General features: G+C 40.7%; 1 protein-coding gene across 3 annotated transcripts in view; it reads right to left on the bottom strand.

Annotated features, from left to right (window-relative positions):
* PDE4B (phosphodiesterase 4B) overlaps positions 1 to 27633 on the bottom strand; it is a 651743-nt gene that overhangs the window by 582621 nt on the left and 41489 nt on the right. The window contains exon 1 of one of the 3 annotated variants that reach the window (XM_060206364.1): positions 22145 to 22163. The exons of the other annotated variants lie outside the window; for them this stretch is intronic. The gene's annotated coding sequence lies outside the window, so the exon portion shown is untranslated. Of the gene's footprint in view, positions 1 to 22144; positions 22164 to 27633 lie in introns of those variants that run through there. 3 annotated transcript variants of the gene reach the window in all.

Genomic DNA, 27633 nt, shown 5'->3' with positions numbered 1-27633 from the left:
TGATTTTTGTTTCTGGTGAGATAAAGTGGTTCAATTTCATTCTTCTGCATGTTTCAACCCAGTTTTCCCAGCACCATTTATTGAAGAGAGCCTCCTTTTTCCATTTAATCCTTTGGGCCCCCTTATCAAAGATTAGATGCCCATAGGTGTTGGGATTTATTTCTGGCCTTTCAATTCTGTTCCACTGGTCTGTGTGCCTATTTTTGTTCCAGTACCATGCTGTTTTAATGATGATGGCTTTATAATATAGTTTAAGGTTTAGTTTTTTAACTTCTAATTCCTGTATGTAATATTTACTCAACAGTGTCACATTTTGTCCCAGACAATAAAAGGTTTGCATGCAACTGTAATACATAACACATCATCATGCTCTTTTTTTCTTTTTTGCCTCCAGAGTTATTGCTGGGTCTCAGTGCCTGCACCATGAATCCACTGCTCCTGGAGGCCATTTTCCCCCTGTCGCCCTTGTTGTAGCCTTGTTGTGGTTATTATTGTTGTTGATGTTATTCGTTGTTGGATAGCACAAAGAGAAATTGAGAGAGGAGGGAAAGACAGAGAGGGGGAGAGAAAGATAGATACCTGCAGACCTATTCACCACCTGTGAAGTGACTCCCCTGCAGGTGGGGAGGCAAGGGCTTGAACCAGCATTCTTCTGCAGGTCCTTGCGCTTTGCGCCACGTATGCTTAACCTGCAGCGTTACCGCCCAACCCCCCATCATGCTCTTTTACATATATGTTTGGAATATGCAGATAGACAGTCTTTACAACTGCTGAGAATTTGTGTGTGCTGTTTCATATAAACCATGTAGGCACAGTGATATAAGAAGTGTCATTCCTGTGGTTTCATGTGGATACAACAGGGCTTTGTGGGTTGGCTATGCACCTAACCACCACTTACAATGGCAAGGAATAAACACTGAGTATATGAAATCCAATGCTCACAGTGAAACTTACTTCATTTTTAACATTTACAAAGAGTGGGATCAGTGATCACGAGTTTGCCTGGAAGTTCCCTATTTGGGAAGGAAAGCTTAGGAAAGAAGCCACAAATTACAAAACTACTTTCTCGGTAGAAATAATGCACTTCCAAAGACCAGATTTTATTGGGAAGCCCCCAATTCTAAGCAAAACAGCTAGTCTGCAAAAGCAGGAAAATAGGTCTGAATATAAAAGAAAGTGTTTCCCTAGCTTTCTGAATTATGGGACAAAAAGAAAACATAATAAAACCAGGTGATCAGTCTGTGTATGCTTATGCTATGTAAATAAATTGGCTTCATTATTAAAATTTTATTAGTGATTGTTGGGAAATTGTTAAGCCAGCTCCCCCTGCTCCACCCTGCATTCCTGATACTATGGCCTATCTACATAATCATTGTTTTGCTGAAAGATTTCCCACCCATTCCATTTCTTTGATCTACCTTTCAAGACCCTCCCTGTCTCCAGAGTATCATTAATCCCACCAGTTAAAACCCTCACAACAGTTGCTAAGGAAGTTTCTACCTTCCCAGCACCCTTTTGCCTTTCTCCACCCCTTTCCTAGCCATTTCCGTTTCCGACTTGTCACTCCCGGGTCTGGCCTTTAAAAGTGTTGCTCTCTAATCAAAAAAGACATTGCATTGCCACTCCGCCATGAGTTCGAGTCATCTCTCCTGTGTCACTGAGTGAGTAGCAGCCCAGGCTGGCTCCAATCAAGTTCTCTCTAACCCAGAGAGTACGCGCCCGGGAAGAGGCACCTCCATGCTAGCCCAGCAAGTGACTTAATAATGGTCAATAAGACTGTAGGATAAGAGGGGCTACAATTCCATAGAATTCCTACCACCAGAGTTCCACATCCCTGTTCTTTAGCCCTCAGGGATTTTGGACCCAGAGTCATTATGAGGTGCAGAATGTGGAAGGTCTGGCTTCTGTAACTGCTTCTCCGCTGGTATGGACATTGGCAGGTTGATCCATACCCCCAACTTGTTTCTATCTTTCCCTAGTGGGGTAGGACTCTAGAGAGGTAAAGTTCGAGGACATATTGGTGAGGCGGTCGTCTGCCCAGAGAAGTCAGGTTGGCATCATGGTAGTGTCTGCAACTTGGTGGCACTCAGCTCTCCTCGGTCCTTTTTCAGCTCCCTTTTGCCAATTCATAGATGGGTTGTAATTTTCCTCCCTGGTTTCTCTTTTTCTCGTCCTCTGTAGTTTCTCTCCTACTGGCCTGGAAATCCCACGCCCACTTAGAATTGCCAGGATGTGAAGTGGTTTTTTGAGGAGAGTCAGCCGAAGCACGGTCTTCATGCAGCCATCTTGACTCTGCCTCGTTATTAAAATTTTAGCAACAACAAATATTGCAGACTCAGGGGGGCCCTTCATTGAAAAAAAAATCTACCTGGTCTTTCATTCAAAAACGACACTGATATTAGAGAAAAATCTTTTAGATAACTGAAGATAAAAGAGCACATGCCAAAATATTTTTTAACTGCAGATTCACTTTACTGAGGAAATGTTAAGTTTGCGGGGTTAGGGTTATTATTATTGTCGGAACAGTCCATTTCAACATTTTCCCAAGACAGATGCCAGTACATCTCACCTTCCATCAAGCCATCATCCTGTTGCATGGACTGAAGTCCCCAGATCCATGAGTGCTCCTCCCTTCCTTCCCCTTTCTGAAGCCCTGGGTTTGCTGCAATAGACGACAGTAACAGGGAAGCAGAAGCTGGGATCCAGGGATCCCACCACTGTCCTCCTGCTGCTACTCGAATTAACACCAGGCACCAACAGACACACAGTGTGCATCTTTCCCTCCCTCATCCTTTCAGACAGTGGAGGAGAGAAGAGGTTCTCTCTGCAGCCAGACCTCCCACCTCCAATCTAGCTCCCATCATTTCTAGCTAGCCAGCCTTAGCCACAGCATGTCTTATTTTCAGCACTGTTTACTGAATTCACACTGATTTTATAAGTATAGCTTCAAGGCCAGGTGGTGGCACCTGGAAGTGAGCACACATTAATTACCATGCACAAGGAGCCCGGGTTCAAGACCCCTGGGCCACTCCTGCAGAAAAGAAGCTCCAAGGTCTGTAGGTGCCTCTCTTTTTCTCTCTCCCTCTCTGCCCCCCTCCCCTTCACCATCTCCTACCCCTTTACCTTTCCCCTCTCAATTTCTATCTGTCTTACAAAAGGGAAAAAAAGGAAAAAAGAAAGAAAGAAAGAAAAAAGATCAACAGGATTGCTGAATTCATCGTGCAGGCACTGAGCCCCAGCAATAACCTTGGTGGCAATGAAAAAAAAATTAAAAATAAAAAGGAGGGGAGTCTGGCAGTAGCTCAGTGGGAGAAGCACAGGTGGCACTAAGAGCAAGGACCTGCATAAGGATCCTGGTTGGAGCCCCCGGCTCCCCACCTGCAGGGGAGTCGCTTCAGTCAAACAGGTCTGCAGGTGTCTATCTTTCTCTCCTCCCTCTACCTCTCCCTCCTCTTTTCTCTCTCTCTCTCTCTCTCTCTCTCTCTCTCTCTCTCTCTTTTTGCCTCCAGGGTTATTGCCAGGGCTTGGTGCCTGCACCATGAATTCACTGCTCCTGGAGGCCATTTTTTCCCCTTTTGTTTTATCAATTTTGTGGTTATTATTATTGTTGTTGTTGTCATTGGATAGGACAGAGAGAAATGGAGAGAGAAGGGGAAGACAGAGAGGGGGAGAGAAAGATAGACATCTGCAGATCTGCTTCACCACTTGTGAAGCGACTCCCCTGCAGGTGGGGAGCCGGGGGCTCGAGCCGGAATCCTTACACTGGTCCTTGTGCTTCGCACCACTTGCACTTAACCCACTACCACCGGACTCCCTCCCTCCTCTCTCAATTTCTCTCTGTCCTATCCAAAAAAAAAAAAAAGAAAGAAACAAAAGAAAGAAAGAAGGAAAGAAAAATGGCTGTCAGGATTCCTAGTGCAGTCATCGTGCCCCAGTGATAACCCTGGAGGCAATAAATAAATAAATTCTATTAAAACAGGGGTGGGGAACTTTGATCCATGAGGCCCTTTGGTCTGGCCCTGTCCAGGCAACTGAAGATTTTTTCATACTGCTGATCGTTTATTTGATAATTTTGTATATCCCGCATAATGATGTTCTAAATATCCAAACGGCCCTTCGCAGAAAAGCAGTTCCAGGCCCTGCTTTAAAGAATAGAAAAGGTATCTAATGCTGACTTACCGTAAGTCAGCACTGAGATTGTTCGAGGAGGGAGGAGGATCTTTCTTGAGTTATAGAACTGGAGTTTTAAAACAGAATAAACTGCTTTAATAACTAAAAATTATTAGAGAGCTGCAGAAACTGCCTAAGGTTTCTAAAAGGAGATTCAAACAGCAAGGTTAAAAAAATTAAGACTTGAACAAAATAATAAAACCATGCCACATTTATAGTATAATGACTATCGACTCCCCCAAAAAAAATCACTGGCAGTACCTTATAACTATGAAACCACTAGGTGACATCAGCTCACTTCTGTAAACTGACAAAGATGCTATCTATGTTGGATATTATGTTGGACCTTGAGATGTAATCCAGAGAAAGAGAAATTGTCTGTTATACCAATTTAAAGCCATTTTTCATGTCACCGAGAAAAGAGCACAGACATTGGCGACAAATGGAAGCAGACAGAAACCCCCACTGCAGCTGGAGACTCAATCGCTCAGCTGTCTGAGCCATGGCTATGATGTCATATGTCAAATTACAGGTCAGAGAAACGACACACACGTAAAAGCGTAAAAGGCCTGCTTTACAAATCAGTGCGACTTCAGAATTCTTTAACATCCTGTAATGAAAATAAATCAAAACAACTGGCCCAAAGCATATGTCATCATTCACCAGTCAACTCTTAAATGCATCAAAGATTTAGACATTAGGCCAGAAACCTTGGAATACACTGAAGAAAAACATCAGCAGAGCGTTCCATAAATTTTGCTTTGAAAATCTGAGTCCAAAAGCAAAAACAAAACAAACAAACAAAACCAGTGGAACTACATCAAACTGAAAAGTTTCTGCACAGGGGCCGGGTGGTGGTGCACCTGGTTGAGTGCACGTGTTATAATGCGCAAGGACCGGGGTTTGAGTCCCCACCCCGCCCCATGCCCACCTGCAGGGGGAAAGCTTTGTGAGTGGTGAAGTCATGCTACATGTGTTTGTCTCTCTCCCTTTAATCTCTCCTTCTGCCCTCTTGATTTCTCACTGTCTCTATCCAATAAACAAGTAAAGATTTTTAAAAAAAAAACAAAAAACGTTTCTGCATAGTATAAGGAACTCTCACCAAAAGGAAGACACTGTATGAATAGGAGAAGATCTTAACACACAAAGCTCTCAAAACTCAACAACTAGGGAGTCAGGCAGTAGCACAACGGGTTAAGCGCAGGAGGCGCAAAGCGCGAGGACCTGCATAATGATAACGGTCCAGCTCCCCACCTGCATGGGAGTCACTTCACAAGTGGTGAAGCAGGTCTGCAGGTGTCTGTCTTTCTCTCCCCCTCTCTGTCTTCCCCTCCTCTCTCCATTTCTCTCTGTCCTATCTAACAATAATAACATCAATAACAACAACAGTAATAACAACAAAAAAACAAGGGCAACAAAAGGGAAAATTAATTAATTAATTAAAAAAACAAACAAAAAAACACAACAACTAAAAAAAAGTCATTAAAACCAGGGAGAGAATAAGGACAGAATCTCCACTAAAAATATTTACAGCATCAACAGACATTTAAAAAATGCTCAGTCACTCTATTATGAAAGAAATGCAAATAAAAACAATATGATATGACTTCACACTTGTGAGGATACCATACATTAGAAAAAACAAAGATGTGGGGGGAAATGAATTCTTCTACACCACTGGTAGAAATATCAATTCATTCAACCACTATGGAAAACAATCTAGAGTTCCTGTGAACATGCACCAACTTGATGATCTGACAATTCCTCTCGTTGGGACTTAACGGAAAAACACAACACCCATGAGAAGAGATCTTTGCCTGTCATGTTCCTGTCAGTACAGTGTGTAAGAGCCCAGACCCAGAGACAACCAGGATGCCCAATGACAGATGAGTGATTGAGAAAGTTGATGTGTATATACGCATGAAATCCCACTCAGCTGTAGAAATTATGAAGTCTCCCTTGCCATATCGTGGATAGGACCTGATGGAATCAAATAAACTGGAAGGAAAAGGACAAATACCAGATGATCTCATTCACAGATGAAACTTAAAAAACATGGCAAATAAAAAAAGGAGTGATCATAAGATGAAATCTGGATTAGGTGTGGTCTGGTGGGGCAAAGCCAAGGACACCGGGGAGGAAGATGAAGGTTGAGAGGGCCCTGGGGACCAAGACACAATGGTGGAGGATAAGCTGGTGATTGGCATGGCATGCAGACACCTGTCACAGGAAAATAGAAACACGCATTCATGTGACAGCAATCCTGGAAATCACTATTTCCCTGATGAAATGCATTTTTTAAGCTGGCCTATTCACCTAATTATCGCTCTGGGATCTCTCTAGTGACACCATCTTATTTTTCAGTCAATTCAAAATAGACTAGCTTGTGTCTTCCCCATTTCTATTTTTCGATCTTTTTACTGAGGTATACTTGATATATAACATTATTTAGTTTGAAATGTACACCATGACTTGATATTTGAATGCACTGCAAAATGATCACCATAAAAAATAGTCAGTATTAGCTAACACACAGTTATCAATTCTTCTTGTGATCAAAACTTTTAAGACTTCTCATAGAAATGTCCAAATACACAATACAGAATTATTAACTTCAGTGACCATGGTGCAGATGACACCGTAGAACTTAGTCTGTCATGTGAGAATCTCTTTGTTTTGCCCACACCATCTCTCAGGTAACCACAATTTGTTCTCTATATGTGAGTTTGACCTTTCTTCTTTTGTTTTTTAAATGTGCATATGTAAATAAGCAATAGTATTGGTCTTTGACTTCCCTCACTTGGCATAATGATCTCAAGCTCCACATCTAGCACACATGGTAAGTCTGCATTGTTTGTTTAATTTTTTAAATTTTATTAGTGATTTAATACTGGTTTACAGGACATAAGATTTTTTTCTCTCTCTATTTTTTTTCACCACTCCCACAAAACATAAGATTGTAGGGCTGTCTTTTCACACTGCATTCACCACCAGAGATCTGACCTCTTACCCAAATAGCTTCCATAGTTTCACAAAGTCATATATGTCATCTGTTTTTATAACTAAATAATATTTGATGTGTGTGTGCATCATATATATATATATATATATATATATAGCCTCCAGGGTTATCACTGGGACTAGGAATCTACTGCTCCTGGAGGACATTTTTTCCCTTTTGTTGGCCTTGTTTGTTGTTGTTGTTGTTGCTGTCTTTGTTGTTGGATAGGACAGAGAGAAATAGAAAGGAGGGGAAAACAGAGAAGGGAAGAGAAAGATAGACACCTGCAGACCTGCTTCACCGCCTGTGAAGCGACTCCCCTGCAGGTAGGGAGCCAGGGGCTCCAACTGGATCCCTAAACCAGTCTTTGCACTTCGAATGGCTTAATCCCCTGCATCACCGCCCACCTCCTTTTTACATTTTTTTTTATCCATTCATTCACTGTAGAAACGTGTTCCATGTCTTAGATCACATGACAGTTGTAACTTCTGAAGAAATTCCATGATATTTCTATAGTGGCTACATGAATTAACATTCCTACAAAAAGTTCATGAGTTCCCTTCTCACTATATTCTTGACAATACTTGCTACTTTTTTGTCTTTATCTCTTTTTTGTTGTTGTTGCTATCCTTTCAAGTAATGTTGTGGTGAGAAGAATAAACTACATACATTTTTAGAAGCAGCCTTTTCTTTTATTGCTGGAAGGCTAGCAGTCAGGTGGTTTAATAACTGCCTAGCATGAGCCTTGGATCAGACTCCCAGCACAGCACAAAATAGCAGGGTGGTTCACTAGCATTCCAATTAAAGAAAAAAATAAAAATGTCTTAATGATCACTGACCAGCTCTCAAACTAAATTCTCATAAGAAACAATACACACCATAAAAAAAAAACCCTCAAATTTGTTTTTGTTTTATCTTGACTTCTGGAATTTCAACTCCAACACAAAATGAAGGTGTCAACTCTGAATGATGGTCAAGGTAATAATAATAAATAAACCAGCCTAACTGGAGAGTTTCCATTTGTCTAAGTGGGCATATTGGTCTCTTAAGACTCCAACTCTGAGAACAAATTTTGTTGGTAAACTAGACCCATCATCAAGGCAGTGACAGTTTCCTGTTTCTACTTTCATTCTTCAAAAAACTGTAATTTTGTTCGGCTAAATTGTAGATTCCCTGAAAGTGGAGAAAATGTTTTCTCTTTCAATTCTGTTATCCCTACAACACCCCACGCTATCATTCCTGTCCAAAAAAAGAAAATGTTCTTATACTCTTGACTGTTTTTTCTGTCTTGCCCATAAGGTCTTGGTTCACATATAGAAAGCAATGTATAACTATTGTTTTTACTGTCAGATGTAAAACATTAATTCCCCAATAAGAAATTTTAAAAAAAGAAAGCAATTTATGAATACCAGATGCCAGACAACTCAGATGTTATAAGTAGTATGATTATATATTGAAGTCATGGATGAGAAATGTTCTAGATAAATACAGTTAGAAGAGGTTTTGTTTCTCTCAAGATAAAATACAAAAAATAAGTCCAATTACCCGAAACATAAATATATATATATATATAATTTATATGGCAAATTTGTTACCAGAATTGTCTATAATTATCTTATTTCTTACATCACATTGAAAGTCACACTCAATTTCATCAAGCAAACATATGTAGAGATATGTTATTTTTAGAATAATTATATTTAACTGAAAGGGAATTTTATATGACAGCTTCATATATATATATATATGAAATTTTTGGAAGAATGATGATGTTTCACTAGAGTCTCTTGTTTGCAAATGTAAGAAAGAGGTAGACTAAGAAAAATATGTATTTTCAGCAATCTATTATTATTTTTTTTTTTGCCTCTAGGGTTACTGCTGGGCCTCAGTGCCTGCACCTTGAATCCACTGCTCCTGGAGGCGATTTTCCCCCCTTTTATTGCCCTTGTTGTTTTAGCCTTGTTTTGGTTATTATTGATGTCATCTGTTGTTGGATAGGACAGAGAGAAATGGAGAGAGGAGGGGAAGACAGAGAGGGGAGAAAGACAGACACATGTAGACCTGTTTCACTGCCTGTTAAGCAACAACCCTGCAGGTAGGGAGCCGGGGGCTGGAACCGGGATCCTTAAGCCAGTCGTTGCTGCGCTACTGCCTGACCCCCAGCACTCTACTTATTTTTAAATACTATGACAAAGTATGTTTTCTTATGACATTTTGGTCTTGTTTTTCAAATGAAGAAATTCACTTAGATATATTAAATTCATGATTCCAGTCAGATGGTGGGGCTGGGCAGTGGCACAACTTATAAAGCGCCCAAGTTACCATGCTCACTGGCTCTAGTTCAAGCTCCCCCGTGCCCAGCTGCATGGGAGAAGCTTCACTAGCAGTGAAGTAGCACTGCAGATGCCTCCCTTCCTCTCTCTCTCCTCTCCTGCATTCAATTTCACTTTGGCTCTATCATAGTAAATATTTTTAAATTGTAAAAAAAAAAAAAATTAGATGATTTAGAAGTAAAAAAAAAATAAAGCTGAAAATCTAAAATAAATCTCATGCTTTCTGACTAACAACATAGGCTGTGCCTGTTCTGTTGATTGTCCTAGTAGTGGGAAATTTTCATGGAATTTCTTAATATCTATACTTCAGAAAAGAAAAAGAACAAGGCTTGTTATGCAGGAATTAAAATAAATCCAAGCCAACAAATAAATCTCTTTAAGCATCTTCCTCAGGGGGGTTTTCTGAGTGCCAACAAGTTTGAGAATGTTTCCACTGTGTAAGAAGCTGGGTTTTCTCAGCCTTGCTCTTGCTGACAGCAGTGGTCAGTACCTAAGAGTGTGACTCTCTGACACTGCCTTTCTCTTCATAATCTCTGAGTATGCCCCGGGTTTCTCAGAGTAGGCATGTCTTCCTTGGCATGATGGAGTAAGACCCTATAACAAATGGCCTCTGTCTACAGCTTCATTCATTATCCATCATAGCCAAAGACTGGAGGCAGCCCAAATGCTCATGGACAGATGACAGGCTGAAGATGTTATGAGATAAATACTCAATGGAAAGGTCTTTTGAGCAAAATGGATGGAACTGTTCATGATTATGCTTAACAAAATAAGTAAAAAGATGAAATACAACTACCAGAAGATGGGGAAGTGGGGGGAGGGAGAGGAGAGGTTTGGCGGTGGTGCACCCGATTAAGCACGGACATTACAATGCACAAAGATACAGGTTCAAGCCCCTGGTCCCCATCTAGAAGGGGAAAGCTTCACAAGTGGTGAAGCAGAACTACAGGTGTCCCTCTGTCTGTCTCCCCTTCCCCTCTCAATTTCTTTATTTTTTATTATATTTATTTATTTATTCCCTTTTGTTGCCCTTGCTGCTTTTTTATTATTGTAGTTATTATTGTTGTTGTTGATGATGTCATAATTGCTGGACAGGACAGAGAGAAATGGAGAGAGGAGGGGAAGACCGAGAGGGGTAGAGAAAGACAGACACCTGCAGACCTGCTTCACTGATTGTGAAGTGACTCCCCTGCCGGTGGGGAGCCGGGGGCTCGAACCGGGATCCTTATGCTGGCCCTTGTGCTTTGCGCCACCTGAACTTAACCAGTTTTGCTACCACACAACTCTCCCCTCTCAATTTCTTTCTTCAATAATAAATAAATGTTTTTTTTTTAAATCTACCAGATGGTTTCACTCATGTGAAATCTAGGAAACTGATACACATGAACTTGGAAAAAAAAGTTTCTTAAGACTTTGTGAGAGCTCTGGTGGTTATCTTTTGGGAGGCAAGAGAGTTGGGGGCACAGAACTTTGGTGGTGAGTGCAGTAGTGAACTACATCCTGTAATCTCACAATCTTGTAACTTACTATTAATTACAGAGTTTTAAAAATGAAAAAATAAAATATTAGAAACTGAATGGAAATATATCTAATAATGAGTACAGCTGAAGTCTCTATAACTTGTACATATAAAATAAACTAATTATGTGTATTCTCTAAATAAAAAATAAAAGTCCATCTAAATCTCTGGTCTCATCTGTCCCATTGACATCCTAGGTATCGAATGCCTTCCTGCCATGCCCTTTCACATATGCATGCTTATGCACTGTCAGTAGCACTGTCTTTAACTCCCTTCTCTACCCATCAGAAGCTCTCATACACCCTTCTAAATGGTACCCACGCTCAGCATGTCACAGCATTTTTCTGAAGCCTTCATGGCTGTGCCTCCTGTGCCTGACATCCCACTCTATGACCAGCTCTTACACCACAATGTGTATATATATATATATATATATATATATATATATACATATATATATATATATATATAGTTTTTCAGATGAAGAAACTCTCTACCACAAGCACTTACTCTATGGTCTCTGGTGGTTGTCTTCTTTGTCTCACAACGCGCACCACAGAATGCTTCATTCATTTATTGAACAAATATTTGCCAAGCACCTCTCAAGTGCTAAGTATAGAATAACAAGTCCAATGAATCTGATTCCCCACTTTGTGGGATTTACAGTCCACTAAAACTATTAGGTAGCTATTTAATTAAATATCATTTTTCGGTATCTTTTGCTTAAATATTCCCATTAGTGGGCGTCCATGTGTGCTCTGTCCTCCACATTGTGTCAAATTCAGTTGGTCCCACAAAATGCAGCCTATATCCCAGATTCCTGAATTTTACATGCCTGGTACCATTCCCACTAACATCAATTGGAATTAAACTCTAATAATGGGATTTTCAGAGTTAACCCAATTGCCAAATAATTTGGTTATAGCTATAACTATCTATTGCCTTCTTAAACCCTAAAACAACAGGAACCTTCCCCTTTCTCTATAAAACCCATATTTTCCCTAGTCCTGAAAACTCTAGGGTGGGGCTCACGTTCCTGCATGCTTCTCTCAAGTCATACCAACTGATACTTCATCTGCTGTTTCCAACCTAATCAATGCAACCAGCACCACCTCGGCAAGCTTCACTTTGGACTGTGTCCAGAGATGTCACATGTCGAATTATTAACCCTTCAGCTTCATTACTCTGCCACCAGATTCCAGATGCTATCATGATGCCAACCAGACTTCCCTGGGCAGATGACTCCACCATGTGTCCTGGAGCCCCGCTTCCCCAGAGCCCTGCCCCACTAGGGAAAGAGAGAGACAGGCTGGGAGTATGGATCAACCTGTCAACGCCCATGTGCAGCAGGGAAGCAATTACAGAAGCCAGACCTTCCACCTTCTGCACCCCATAATGATCCTGGGTCCATACTCCCAGAGGGATAAAGAACAAGGAAGCTATTAGGGGAGGGGAAGGGATATGGAGTTCTGGTGGTTGAAATTGTATGGAATTATACCCCTTTTATCCTATGGTCTTGTCAATATTTCCATTTTATCAATAATTTTTTTTTAAAAAAAAGAATTAAACTCACTATCAACTCTCCTCCCTCAAACATCTGAATTTCTCAGTTCTGAATGAACAGTATGCTCCCAGTGACTCAGGTGCAAAAATTCACCTCTGTCTCTCTCTCCTCTACTTTCACCTCACCGCTGGTAAATCATTGCCACGTCTGCCTTTACAATAGCAGGGAAGCCTGCTCCCTCTCTCTTGTTCCCACAGCATTTATCTCTGCTTAGTCCACCATTATGTCTCACCTATAAGGCTACAGCAAGCCCTCTCCCATTTCAGTTCTTCCCAACTTCAGCTTCAGAGGGCATCATTCAAGTTATCTTTCCACTACTTCAGAAATCCCTAATAGGACCTTCCTGACTAAAGGATAACATTCATACATTCCTCCATACTGGTCTAGTTTTTTTTTTTTTTGTTTGTTTGTTTTTTACTTTTACTTTGGTTGCAACCACTCCTTTCCTATGCCTTATGCTCCAGGTAAACTGGAAAATACGTTAGGCCACAAGCATGTGATTAGCCAGTGTCTCTGTTCCTGCTGTTCTGACTGTACTCATCTACACTCTTACTAAATTCCAGAATTCCAGCACAACTGTGGGTCCACGTTATCCACAATATATATGTTTTTCTGATAGAAGGAAATGGAGAGACTGAAAGTAAGAAAGAAAGACACATGTGGCCCTGCTTCACCACTGGTGAAGCTTTCCCCCTTCAGGTGAGGATGAGGGGCTTGAACCTGGGTTCTTGTGCTTAGTAGACCACATGCAAGCTCTACCAGCTACAGCACTCCTTGGCCCATCCCACAATGCCTTTTCTTTTTCTTTTTCTTTTTCTTTTTCTTTTTCTTTTTCTTTTTCTTTTTCTTTACCGGAGCACTGCTCACTCTGGCTTGTGCTGGTGTTGGAGGGATTGAACTTGGGACCTTAGAGACTCAGGCATGAGAGTGTTTGCATAAATAAGCATCATGCCTATCTCCCATGCCCACCACAATGTTTTTCTTTTTGATCATTTCCACACATTCCTTTTTGATAAGATTACAGAGGATCATTCTCCCTTGGAAATTTCATAGCATGTCCTAATAAAGTATGAGGCAACATATTTTGTCTTGTGTTTTGATTATCCAGGTACTTGTCTCACTCAATTAGACTAGAGACCACAGAAGGCTAACTTTATAAGTCAGCTTAGTGACTTTATGCTTTCCCTTCTACACATTTCTCATATATGAATCAAAATACTTGGGGCCAGGCAGTAGCACACCTGGTGAAGCACATACAATACAGTGTACAAGGACCCAGGTTCAAGACCCTGGTCCCTATGTGCAGGGAGGAAGCTTCAAGAGTGGTGAAGCAGGGCTGCAGGTGTCTGTCTCTTTCCTTCTCTATTTCCCTCTCCCCTCTAAATTTATCTCTGTATCTATTAATAATAAATCAATAAATAGTTTAAAAATCAAAATGCTGAATCATAACATTATAAAAAGCCTTTATATCTACTTCCTACACATAACAGCCCTTAACATTAACAGAACATACACTATTTGTCAGTATTTTTTTAATACCAAGAACACAGTCTTTGCTCAATACATGCATCTTGTATGGATAACATAACATGACATACTGAAAATATCTCCTGAATATATCATCTAGAAGTATTAATCTATTTCACTTATAACCAGGAAGGACTTAAGTATGTCAAAAGATTCACTCTAATTTTCCATAATGCAAGATTCTACTCCATCACTACATAAAACTAAAAGATTAGGTTGATTTAATCTTCTTAACAAGATAATGAGTTTTTTGAAGATATTGCTATACCCATTCTAGTCCCCTTTGTTACAACAGTTCAGAACATATAATAATAATAAATGTTCATTAGCTGTTTGATGGGTTCATGATTGTATTAGAGTAAGATGTTGGGCATTACGCCAGGTCCGCTGCATTGCTTGTTGCTGTGGTCTATTTACATAATCATTGTTTTGCCTGAGACCCGCCTTGCCTGCAGGGCATTGGTTAATCCCACTGGTTAGAACCATTGCAACAGCTGCTATGGAAGCTTTCTACCTTCGTGCTCTTTTCTCCACCCCCTCTCCTAGCCATTCTGGTGCCCCACGTTGGGCGCCAGAATGCCGGGATAGCATGCTGGAGAGAGAAGAGACCAGGAACTCGTGGAGGAGCAGGAACAAAATACAATGCCTTTATTGATCAGAGACGACACCTTTTATATCTTAGAAACCAGAAGTGGCAAGTGGGAAAAGGAAATGGCTAGGAGAGGGGGTGGTGAAAAGCGCACAAAGGTAGAAAGCTTCCATAGCAGCTGTTGCGAAGGTTCTAACCAGTGGGATTAACCAATGCACTGCAGGTAGGGCGGGTCTCAGGCAAAATAATGATTATGTAAATAGACCACAGTGTCAAGCAATGCAGGGGAGCTGGCATAATGCCCAACAGTAAGATATGTGCAGAATAGCCTAAAATTAAAATTCTCTTATATAATAACAAGCTGAAAGGTTTTGATCTACTCATTTAACATTCATTTAATTCACTGACTTAAAATTCGCATGTTACACAATGACTACTCTTTAAGGTAAAATAAAAATATAATTGAGACCCTAAGTTAAACTTAGGGGTTAGAGAGAACACACACTTCAGAGAATCTATTGTAAATTGGATCCGGTTAAGGCTATCACTTCGGGTAAAGAATCCTTTATTGATATTCACAATAAAGATGAAGACAGTTCTGCTTCAAGCTGAGGTGGACTATTTAGCCAGTAACACGCAGGACTCCTGCTGTTTACTTATTTACCAGAGAACTGCTCAGCTCTGTCTTACACTGGTCTGAGGGGACCTCCAAGCCTGAGGCATCCACTACATTTTTATACTTCACAAAAAAATGCTTAACACATTAAGTACAATGCTATTATTTAAATATTGCTATATAACTAGTGTCCTAGCACATTCAAGATAGTCTACCTTTCCCATTTTATAAAACTTCCGGGAATTCCAAATGAGATTCAACTTTGTGATGACAAAATCCTAGTTTTTCAATTTTGTGACAAATATTGGATTCAATGCAGTCAGGCAGATATTGACTGCTTTTTTATGTGTTGAGTTCTCTGCTAGGTGTTAAAATCACAGAGATGAAATGCACACACAAAGGACAAAGCTACATCATCCATCTGTCCTTGGAGACAGAAGCTGAATCTAAGTCATTCAGTGCCCAGCATAGGGCGTGATAACTACTGAACACACCTTGGGAATTTATTTAAAACAATATAAAAGGGGGCACTGTGTCACATCTGGTTAATTGCACATGATAGCTTGTACAAGGTCCAGGGTTCAAGCCCCTGGTCCCCATGTGCAGGAGGAAAAGTTTCATGAGGGGTAAAGCAATACTCTAGATATCTCGGTGTCTTTTTCCATATCTATCCCCCCTTTCTCTCAATTTCTCTCGGTCCTATAACATAAAGTCTAAAAAAGTATTAAAAGTTAGAGCATGCCTAATATAGCTTATATTTTCTGAAAATATTTTTTCACTGCTCTTTCTTATTTTATAAAACTAACCATAAATTGGTTGATTTGGTGGTGTTGGTGTTGTTTGCTTGCTTTATTGCAACCATGGTTTCCCACTAGGGCTCCGTGCCAGCACTAAGCTCCTGGTGGCCATGTTTCCTTTGTTTTTAATTTTTTTTTTTTTTAATTTGACAGCTCAGAGAGAAATTGAGAAGGAAGGGGGAGACAGGGAGGGAGATAAAAAGACAGATAACAGTAGTCGGGCTGTATTGCAGAGGGTTAAGCGCAGGCGGCGCAAAGTGCAAGAACCAGCATAAGGATCCTGGTTCGAGCCCCTGGCTCCCCACCTGCAGGGGAGTCGCTTCACAGGTGGTGAAGCAGGTCTGCAGGTGTCTATCTTTCTCTCCCCCTCTCTGTCTTCCCCCATCTCTCTCCATTTCTCTCTGTCCTATCCAACAACAAGGACAGCAACAATAAAAATAACTACAACAATAAAAACAACAAAAAGGAATGAATAAATAAATAAACATAAAAAAATAAATAAATAAATAAAGCTAAAAAGTAATACATAAAAAAAAAAAAGACAGATACCTGGAACCTTGCTTCACTGCTTATGCAGGTGGGGAGCAGGGACTAGGATCTAGATCCCTTGCACTTGGTAATGTGTGCACTCAACTGGCTTTGCCACTGTCAAGCCCCCTGTCGATTTGTTTTTAGTGTTATTAATGCTTATGATAGTATTGAAAAACACTACAGTAAGCTTAAGTAGAGATTGAAGAGATTAAAATAAATCATAGTAGCTAGGAGAGAACTCACCTGGCAGGCCGCCTATCATTGTGACTGTCTAATGGCAAAGAGCCAGTGTCGACTGGTCTATTCAGCTTAGTAAAGTGTACAAGGAGACATCTCACTGGGCAGGCTGTATGTGTCTTGCCATGTTCGTGGCCCAGGTTCGAAGCCCAACTATTCACGTGAAATGCAATAGTACCTGAGGAAACACCAGTGCAGTGGTGTCTCTCCCTCTCTGACTAATTAAATGAAAAAGCTTCCAGAGACTTGGAATCATGCCTGTACAAGGCAGGCCCTAGTTGTACACACTGTCAACTACTAATCCCTCTAATATGAGTACATTTTACTCAGAAAAATATCGTGAATTTTTTTTTAAGTATTCTCCTTGAGTTTTGGGAAAAAAACTATTTGAAAATTATCATCTACTGCTTCATATTCCTTGAAGATTCTAAGAAAAGCAAAAGGTCTCTCAGAAGAAATGAGAACCAAAAAAAAGGATGGTCTAAGCCTATGGGTTTCTATCCATTAATCTCCACACTTTTTGTTTCTATTACAGATAAATCTGTAGGCACTGTTACCTAAAATAAAAAAAGTAGAAGAACAATAGTCTTTCAGACAAGTATTAAAATAGAGAAGCAGAGACAGAGCAGTAAAGGCAGAAATAGAAAAGTCAGTGACAAAAGCCATAAGAGAACAGTTGAAGTGTTCAGATAACCCTATGCAAGCAATAAGGAGCCTTAGTCAACAGTTACCTGGTTCAGCCACTTCACTGACACCTGAGAAAAATAAGATGCAAAAAGGGTAACTACCCAATTGGATGTAGGTTGGGGAGAAAGTGTCTTGAAGACACCTACCATGGAAAGATGAGAGATTATATAATTTCTATGTATCAACTCCCCTAAAGTGTGTGTTGGGATGGGGGGTAGCATAAGGGAGGACAGATATGGAACAGCAATGCATTGGGACAGGGGGAGAATAGAGGAAGGAGGAAGGGCACTGGTAAGCTGAAGACTGTGTAAGCCATCTTAAGAGGGGAACACTAGTTAAGTGGAAGTTTGCCTCATGGTGATATAGGTCAAGTGGTACTGGCCATAATGAATTTTCAAGAGAAGTCGAATCTAGATTTTTTTTTTTTTGAGGAAATCCCTTATAATTGTTGGAAACTAATTCAAGTTTTTGACCTCTCAAACAGACCTGACATACCTAGCATATCTGTAGTCCAGACACTGCTCAAGGATAGCTAAAGCCTTTTTTTTTTTTTTAGTGATTTAATAATGGTCAACAAGATTGTGGGATAAGAGGGGTAGAATTGTATGGGAATTCCATACAATTCCCAGCAGTAGAGTTCCATATCCCATCCCCTCCATAATAAGCTTCCCTATTCTTTTTTTTTTTTTTTTTTTTGCCTCCAGGGTTATTGCTAGGGCTCTGTGCCTGCACCACAAATCCACTGCTCTTGGAGGCTAGTTTTTCCCCTATTGTTGCCTTGTTTGTCTTATTGTTGTTGTGGTTATTGTTATTATTGATGCTGGATGTTGTCATTGTTGGATAGGACAGAGAAATGGAGAGAGGAGGGGAAGACAGAGACAGGGAGAGAAGGACAGACACTTGCAGACCTGCTTCACCGCCTATGAAGCCACCCTCCTGCAGGTGGGGAGCTGGGGGCTCGCTTACTCCGGTCCTTGAACTTTGTACCATGTGCACTTAACCCGCTGTGCTACCACTCGACCCCCTGCTTCCTTATTCTTTATCCCTCTAGGAGTATAGAGCAAATTCCTTATGGGGTGCAGAAGGTGGCGGTCTGGCTTCCATAATTGCTTCTCCCCTGGACATGGGCGTTGAGAGGTGGATCCATAGCCTCAGCCTGCTAACAACTTTTACATGTGGTCAAAAGGTGGCGCCTTTAGTGACTTCATTAAGATGACCAACATTTCAGTGTAAGGAACATTCCCGTGAGGCCTTAAGATGGCTGGTGTGATGTGAAAGCATAGTTTGGCTTTCCCAGGGGGCCAATTCAGTGGATCTCACTTCTTTGGACTGACAATCCACTTCACAGTTTTATCTTCTTTTGGTTTGCTAAGATTGAGTTTTGTGGATTAAGGTTTATCTGAGTTAATATCTGATCTCTGCCCAGAAATGTAACACCAGACTGCTGGATGTACTTATATTATGTACCACGAGGGAAGAAATCATGTCACATTTTCTTCAGGAAACTTGTGAATGGTTCAAGAACTGCTTTGGGAAGCTCACCCTAGAGAATGTGATGGATAATACTAAGATTCAAACTGAACGGCATTAGATTCCATTTCCTGTAAAGTGTCTTATAAAACAGGCAAACCACTTTAACCAAAAGGACAGAAAGCAATTCCTTTCTTTTAAAATTTTTTTGTATTATCTTTATTTGTTGGATAGAGACAGCCAGAAATCGAAAGGGATGGGAGAGATAGAGAGGGAAAGAGACAGAGAGACACCTGTAGCCCTGCTTCACCTCGTGTGAAGCTTTCCCCCTGCAGGTGGGAACCAGGGGCTCAAACCTGGGTCCTTGTGCACTATAATGTGAATGTTTAACCAGGTACACCACCACCTGGCCCCCAGAAAGCAATTTCAACATCCTCTAGATCTGCCCACTCTTGCTCCCTGGTTTCTCTTATTTGCTTCTTTTAAAAAACCCTTCTGGCCCTGTTGTTAGTCAGTTATTAATTCATCAAATAAATACGTGTTGGGTACCAACAACAGTGTCTGCCATCTTGGAACAGACATTCTCGAGACAGAGGTAACACAGATGGACATAGTGATGTGTTGATAAACACGGAGCCCACACTTCTCCAGAGAAAAGGTTGTGATTTGCAGCATTTGATGATTCCCGTGGTATAAATACTCTCACTGGCACTGGGTCCTGAGCACATATTAAAATGCCCTACGTCAATCCTCGGGAGAAACCAGTAAGAGATCATGGAAGAAACATTCTAATATTACCTCAAGTAGTTCAGATGAACTATAAATTCCTTTCTTTGTCTGACCAATCAAGCTGGACAAAGACTGTGACCCTAGGACCAGCCTGAACCAGCTGGTGGGGCTTGTTAAGTTGAAACTCAGCCAGGCTCAAATGAGGAAAAGTGAATACCTTGCCTCTGCCCAGGAGTTCGAAGCCATTTGCTATACACAGGAGGTATGAAGAAGCATGACGATGCATCAGGCACGCCCCACGATGACCCAAACTCTATATGCTGTGATGCCATCCTCAGCCCCTGTTGGGACATGAACTTAGCATACGGCTGGAATCAGCCTGACACCAAGCCAGGAGCATAGGGCAGACACAGCCCACAAAGGATGGTGGGTGTATAGGATGTTACTTAAATGAGTGCCTGGCAGAAACTGAGTTCTCTGTTCTGGCTGCTCGCCTTCTCCGGGGCATCCCCCTGCTAGTCTCCGGAGCCTGAACACATGTAATCTAAACACTAGTAACTAAGCGTAAGGACTCATGGCTGCCCACCATGTGGCTAACCAGCTTTCCCTCTTTGCCTATTTTGCTGCCATAGTATTTTTGTATCTAAGTAACCCACATTGTAATAAACCTCACATCTGGTCTGATAAATCCCCAATACAAAGTGCCACAGAATTTTTTTTAAAAAATTACTAAATACCCTTAAAAGATAAACACATAGGGATCGGGCGGTGGCGCAGTGGGTTAGGCGCACGTGGCACAGAGTTGCTTCACAGGCGGTGAAGCAGGTCTGCAGGTGTCTGTCTTTCTCTCCCCCTCTGTCTTCCCCTCCTCTCTCCATTTCTCTCTGTCCTATCCAACAATGAACAACATCAACAATGGCAATAATAATAACCACAACGAGGCTACAACAACAAGGGCAACAAAACGGGGGGAAAAATGGCCTCCAGGAGCAGTGGATTCATGGTGCAGGCACTGGGCCTAGCAATAATAACCCTGGAGGGAAAAAAAAAAGATAAACACATTTCCTTCTCTCTTTTTTTTAAATTATTTTTTGTATTATCTTTATTATTGGGATAGAAATAACCAGAAATTGAGGGAGGAGAGAAAAAAAAGAGAGAGAGAGAGGGAGAGAAATACCTGTAACCCTGCTTCACCACTCGCAAAGCTTTCCTCCTGCAGGTGGAGGCTGGGTGCTTGAACCCAGGTCCTTGTGCATAATAGCATGTGCACTCAGTCAGGTGCCCCACCACCCGGTCCCCATCTTTGCTTCTTGACATCTCAAGGAGAATATTTCCTTTTGGCAGTGGCCACCCTTTGCCACTGTGATCCACAAAAAAAATTCTGTTTTACTTGAAGGTGTCTGGTTTCCCCACAACAACACACATAGACTCAGCGGAAGTGACCAAGGAGACATCTCTGACGTCAAACCCGGGAGAGATGTTCAGAAGCAGCTTATTGTATGTAGGTTTCCATCATAAGGCTATGGTAGATGTGAGGAACCTCAAGACTATAGCCAAATGGAACAAATATCAATTAGAAGCTAAGAGTTCTGAGTATTATTTTCTCAATTTCAATGGGATGTCTTTGTAAGTTTGCGCTTCATGTCAAAACTTCCTCTGCAAACTTGAAATTCAGTTCTCTTGCAGAGCACAGCATACTATAGGATAGGTAGGTGAATAGGATAACAACTAGATGTTTAATACTGTGTCAATAATTGATAAAATACATGAAGAAGAAACCAAGGAGAGAAAGAATAATGAGAAGTTACCCACTAAAAGAGGAAATGTTTGAGACTAGAAATGACTGATAGATAACATGATGACTGCTACCACTCAGCTACCTAGGGTAGCCAATCCATGTTGTCGTTTTGGGGTCTTTTGTTTTATCCCCTTTTTAATTTAATTTTATCTTTTTAATTAAGGGGGCTAATGCTTTTACATTGCAATCACTGACAGACGCAAGCAATTTCATTAAGTAGCAGGCTCCCAACATTTGCTTCCTATCCTCCCTCCTCAGAGCCCTTGGCTTTGGTGCAATACACCATGTATTACTTGGTGCTCTCCCTCCCCATTCCCTGCTTTATAAAGATTCCTATGACAGCAGCTCATAACTTTAGTATTCCATTCATTCCATCGCTGAGTATTTCTGAGAGAGAAAGCACTTTCGTTTATTGTTAGAAGCTGGTTAAATTTGTCTAATTATATATATTGCCACTAATTTAGAAATATTCACAATAGCGTACAACATTTAAATGACTAACACACATGAAAAGGTAAAGAGAGAAAAACAGCGTTTTACAAAAATTGCAAGATTTGAGGCCAGGTGGTGGCATACCTGGTTGAGTGCACGTTACAATCCTCAAAGACCCAGGTTCAAACTCCCGGCCTTCACCTGTAGGGGGAAAGTTTCACGTTACTGCAAGGTGTCTCTCTTCCTCTCTGTCATCCCCTTCCATCTTTATTTCTGGCTGTCTCTACCCAATAAATAAATAAATAAAGATAATTTATTTTAAAAAATAGGCTAGCTATCAAACTCATGCAAAACTACCATATTTGTGTGACCCCAGGAACATACCTAAGATGAACTTTCTAGCTTTCTTCTGCCCTAAAATCCCTAATCTCATCTGCTTTATTCCTACTTTTTGGTTCCTGTTCATTAACCATTTTGTCTCAATTTATGTCCTGCCACCTTCCAGAACCAAGTTGCAGATACTACCATGATGCCATCCTGACTTCTCTGGGAAGATGACCTCACCAGTGTGTGCTAGCACCTAACCTCTTCAGAGCTTCCCACTGGGGAAGGATAGAAATAGGCTGGATGTACGGGTGGACCCGCCAATGCCCACATCCAGCAGAAAGTCAATTACAGAAACCAGAACTCCTATCTTCTGCACCCCAAAAGCAATCTTGATCCATATTCCCAGTGGGGGAGAAGTGATAGGAGTGCTCTGCACTTCCACTCCATGAGCACCCAGAGAGAGAGAGAAGAAAAAGGAGAGGGACACCATGGAGATAGTAATGTTGCCATGAGTAGCTTGGAGGGGAAGAGAGAACTGGATCAGGAAGAAAAAAGAGTATTGGGAGTCAGGCGGTAGTGCAGCAGGTTAAGAGCAGCTGGTGTGAAGCGCAAGGACCAGCGTAAGGATCCCAGTTCCAGCCCCGGATCCCCATATGCAGGGAAGTCGCTTCACAGGCGGTGAAGCAGGTTTGCAGGTGTCTGTCTTTCTCTCCCCCTCTCTGTCTTCCCCTCCCCTCTCCCATTTCTATCTGTCCTAGCTAACAACAACAGTATCAATAACAACAACAATAATGTCTACAACAACAATAAAAAAACAACAAGGGTAACAAAAGGGAAAGTGAAAAAAATTTAAAAGAGGATATTTTATATAAATGTGGACAGATAGTTGTAAAGAGGATAGTAGTCCCATGTCTACAACCTTAGGGGAACTTTGGTGGCTTGCAGTGGGGAGACTGAAGATTCAGAACCCTGGGGGTAGGAATGGAGTAGATTTATACCTCTGTTGGCATGTAATTTTGTAAATCAATATTAAATCACTAATAAAATTTAAAAAATAATCTAATAGCACAAAGCAAAACGAAAGAAAAAAAGAGTAATAAAAAATAATTTAACAGAATTTTAAGATTTAATGGGTATAATTACATACCCACACATTATGTGTAAGTCACTACACACATCAAAGCTCTGTGCTCCCATACCCCAATAACTACCATAGTTCTCACACATAAAGTCCAATAGAAAAATTGGCTAGCTTTCATTATTTGGCAATTCCATTTTCCTTAATCATCTAGATATAACTGAAACCATCTGGGGACTTCCAAGTTCATGAAAAATGACTAGTGCCCAAGATCAGGAAAATCTGTCTGAACACCAAAGAGAGAAAGGAAACAGTAAGTGTAGTTTGCCAAACTCTATTCTTGTTATAAGAGTGAGTCGTGATCCTAACAGACCTCTGTAGTCCCAATCTGAAACCAAAAGTTACCTTCACACTTATAACATACAGACAAATGCGAGGGCACTGTAGTATTTTCTTTTCCTTCTCTTTTATCTGTTAACCTCTAGACTTCTTAAAAATTTATTAGTGATTTAATATTGACTTACAAGATTGTAAAATAACAGGAGTATAATACCATAGAGTTCCTGCCATGAGGGTTCCTTGTCCCATCCCCTCCATTGGAAGCTTCCCTACTCTTTATTCCTCTGGGAATATGGAGCAAGAATCTTCATGGGGTGCAAAAGGTGGGAGGTTTGGCTTCTGTAACTGTAATTGCTTCTCTGCTGGACATGGGTGTTGGCAGGTGGATCCATATCCCAGCCTATTTCTATCTTTCCCTGGTGGGGTAGGGCTTTGGGGAGGTGAGACTTCAGGATACATTTGTGAGGTCATCTGCCCAGGGAAGTCAGGAAAGTAGCCAGCTTGGTGGCTGAAAGGCAGTAAGATATAAGACAGGACTTTTTATCTTACCCCTGCAGACTTCTATGTTAAATATCCTTTGGTGGTTTAGCGCTATTTTTGTAGTTGTGGGTAACCACACATTCCAGAATAAACCTCTAGAACAGGGTTAGCAAACTACAGACCACAGACAGACTCCACCCAACACCTTACTTTATTCATTATTCTTGAGCCGTTGATGGCTTTTACATTTTGAGGGATTTATTTAAGAGAAGAATAAGAGGAAGGTTTATTTAAGATGTTTAGTCCGGTTCCAATGCTATGTAAAATATGATGAAATTTTGATGAGTCACATTTCCACAAAGAGAACAGAACTAAGAAGCAGGATTAGGGCAGAGAGTTGTTTGCAAACTTGAAGAAAATATCTAAATGCAAATAACTGTTTACCACAGTGCTCTAAATCGGATCACATATCTATTTATCTATTCATATTTAACACAGGAGCCTGTGGAACCTTCAAGTTCTGTCAGGCTGAGCCCACAACCTATAGTCACAGCTGGGAACATTCTAGGCTGTGCACATTTCAGAACCTGTCTTCCTTGAGTGGCAGAGTAGGATGACCCTTCAGAGAGTGGGGCAGTCCCTACCATTGCTATTTCATAGTGAGGGTATGGTCCTGAAGAAGCCTACAAAGGATGTGACCAGTCATGGTAGAGAGAGGGATCTATCAGAGGTATAGGCCCATATGAGCTATGGGGGAATCCAAGGATTCTAGAACTGTCTAGGACACTCTGGGTGATGGGATGGCCTGAGAGTGGCCAAAAAGGCCATTGCTCAGTGAACCAGTCTCTTTCCCTTATCCAGATTCTGAGATCCCTTCTTTACCCAGCATGTTTAGACTTTCAGTTGTTAAACTGTTGAGTGTTATTTGTTGTATCCAAACCAGTATTAGGTTTATGGGATCTAGCCTCAAGTTAGAGAGGAAATAGTCCTAGGATTTTAGTGGAGTTCTTAGCCTCCAGTTTTTCTGAATCTACTGGCTTGTAAACTAGGCTGTGATAGTGACGATAATTGTCCTTTACTTGATAATATCATTTTTGCCCGTATAACTCTCAGCCTGTTGTATAGTGTTTCTTCTGAAATTTATTAAGTGGCAACAACAGCGCTGATACTGAGCATTTTTCTTACATGCCTATCTGTCATTCTTGTTTCTTCTGCTGCAAAATTTAGGTCTGGAAGCAGCCAGAGGTATGAACAACTGCCTTCATGACTCACCTTTGCAATTTTTCCTCATTGCACCTCCTATGGTTCTACTTGTCCAGGTCCTCATTACCTCAGCATAGCTCCAACTACTAGAAGTACGTTTATAACTAGTCTCAATGTCTATCCCACCATCAGCAATTTTATTACCAGTTTTGTGTGTGTGTGTGTGAACTCCAGTCTTGATAAATTATGTAATCATTTGTAAAAAAGAAAAAAAAAAGGTGCTGTTTTCTTGTTAGCTGAACTTCATTTCCCTTTTTGATTAGGACCTGTCTACAACTCTAATGTCAAGTCCCTGTAGTTTGATCACAAAACTTTTACTTATGTCCAGCCTCAAGTCTTGTTATTTTCAGTATGAACACTACAATCTCTTCCTTACACATCTGTGATCTCTGTTATTTTCAGTATGAACACTATTATTTCTTCCTTACTCATCTGGGATCTCTGTTTTGTAGTAATATTTCTTTTGTATGTTTTGAACCTTCCTTTTATTTATCTACATACTAATGAATTTATAGTTTGTGGGGGAAGGGAGATATTTGGAGCTGCAGTGGTCATCATCCTATGGCTACATGGGAAAATAGAACACAGGTGTTGCAGCACAAGGATATAAAGAAACTGGTTCACAATGATCTTGTTGAAACAGAATGAAATGCAACCTCCACACATGTGCAAACAGAGACAATAAATGTCTCACTGCTTACTGATGACTGAGCTTCCTTTTGTTTGAAGCTGAATACATCCTAATTGGTAGGGACACATACTGAATCATCTATCTGTAATTCTCTATATATTTTTTTTCTGAAAACATTTCTCTACTATCAGTGTCAACAACTTTGTAATGTTTTCTGCTATCTATCCTTAAATGAGCTCTAAAAGATCCCCCCTTAATTTTCTTTTTCTTTGATTTTATAACAGTTTCTTATTCACATTTTTTACATACTACAGCTCTCAGCCACTGCTTGTGAATACTTTTACAGTGATGATTCTTACCATCTTTATGGAAATGTGACTCATAAAAATTTCATCATATTTTACATCTTGATGTTCAAAAAAATATAGTGAATTCATCTACATAGAGAGCATGTATGCTTTACTAGATAATTGCTACTTTTCTCTTCAAAGATTTTTGACCCCACCTGTAGGGGAGGTTGCTTTGAAAGCGATGAAGCAGGTCTGCAAGTATCTATCCCTCTCTCCCCCTGTCTGTCTTCCTCCTCTCTCAATGTCTCTCTGTCCTGTCCAACACAATAAAAACAATAAAAGCAACAACAGTGGAAAAAAGATGGCCTCCAGGAGCAGTGGATTGATTCATAGTGTAGCCACCTAGCTCCAGTGATAACTCCAGTGGCCAAAAAAAAAAGTTTTGACAAGTACTTTACCAGGAGATAGTCAAAAGGGGAAATGTCTCTCAATGTTTACTGTACAGTCACTGAACTTTGAAGGTATGCATCAAGGACAGATAGTAACTCTAAAGAGAGATGGAGTGCTATGGGTCCATCCTATGATGAATAAAAGCTAGAATTTCAATCCTAAGTTGTTATCAGTAAAGTCAAAGTAACATACTAGAGACACACCAGGACCAACTTCCAAAAGAAAAATAATCATCATGTGTTTGGAAATATCCTCTGAATAGAGACCAAAAGATGTCTAGCACCTTTGACTAGTAAACTGATGGACACACTATTTAAGGTTTAGTCCAGCTCAAATGCTCTCAACCTCACCTGATAGGTCCTCTTGTAGCTATCTAAAGTAAAGACAAGATTTTTAGATTCATTTCTTTCCATAATATTCTTCCGTGGGTACTGGGGTAAATTCCAAATAGCCTGTATGATAATACTGTTCAAGTCTTCAAAAAATGTAACTGCAAATTGTCCACCAAAAGAATGCAACTCCTCCACCAGTAAAATTGGGAAAACCTATTTCTAAACTCAGGAGCAGTAATCCAAGGTGCTGGTTTTCTGATTCTGAAACAAACTTCTGGTTAAGCATTGTAGTTTCTTTGACTATGAACCTCAGGACACTGGGATGAGATAATGACAGGGCTAGAATGGAGAGACAAAGTATTATCTAATTTCAAAATAACAAGGAGGAGGAGAAGAAAAAGGAGAAGGAGGAGGAAGAGGAGGAGGAGGGGGAGGAGGAGGGG

This window comes from Erinaceus europaeus, chromosome 13 (genome assembly GCF_950295315.1).
Source record: "Erinaceus europaeus chromosome 13, mEriEur2.1, whole genome shotgun sequence".
Classification (NCBI taxonomy): Eukaryota; Metazoa; Chordata; class Mammalia; order Eulipotyphla; family Erinaceidae; genus Erinaceus; species Erinaceus europaeus.
This window is presented reverse-complemented; position numbering and strand designations above follow the sequence as displayed.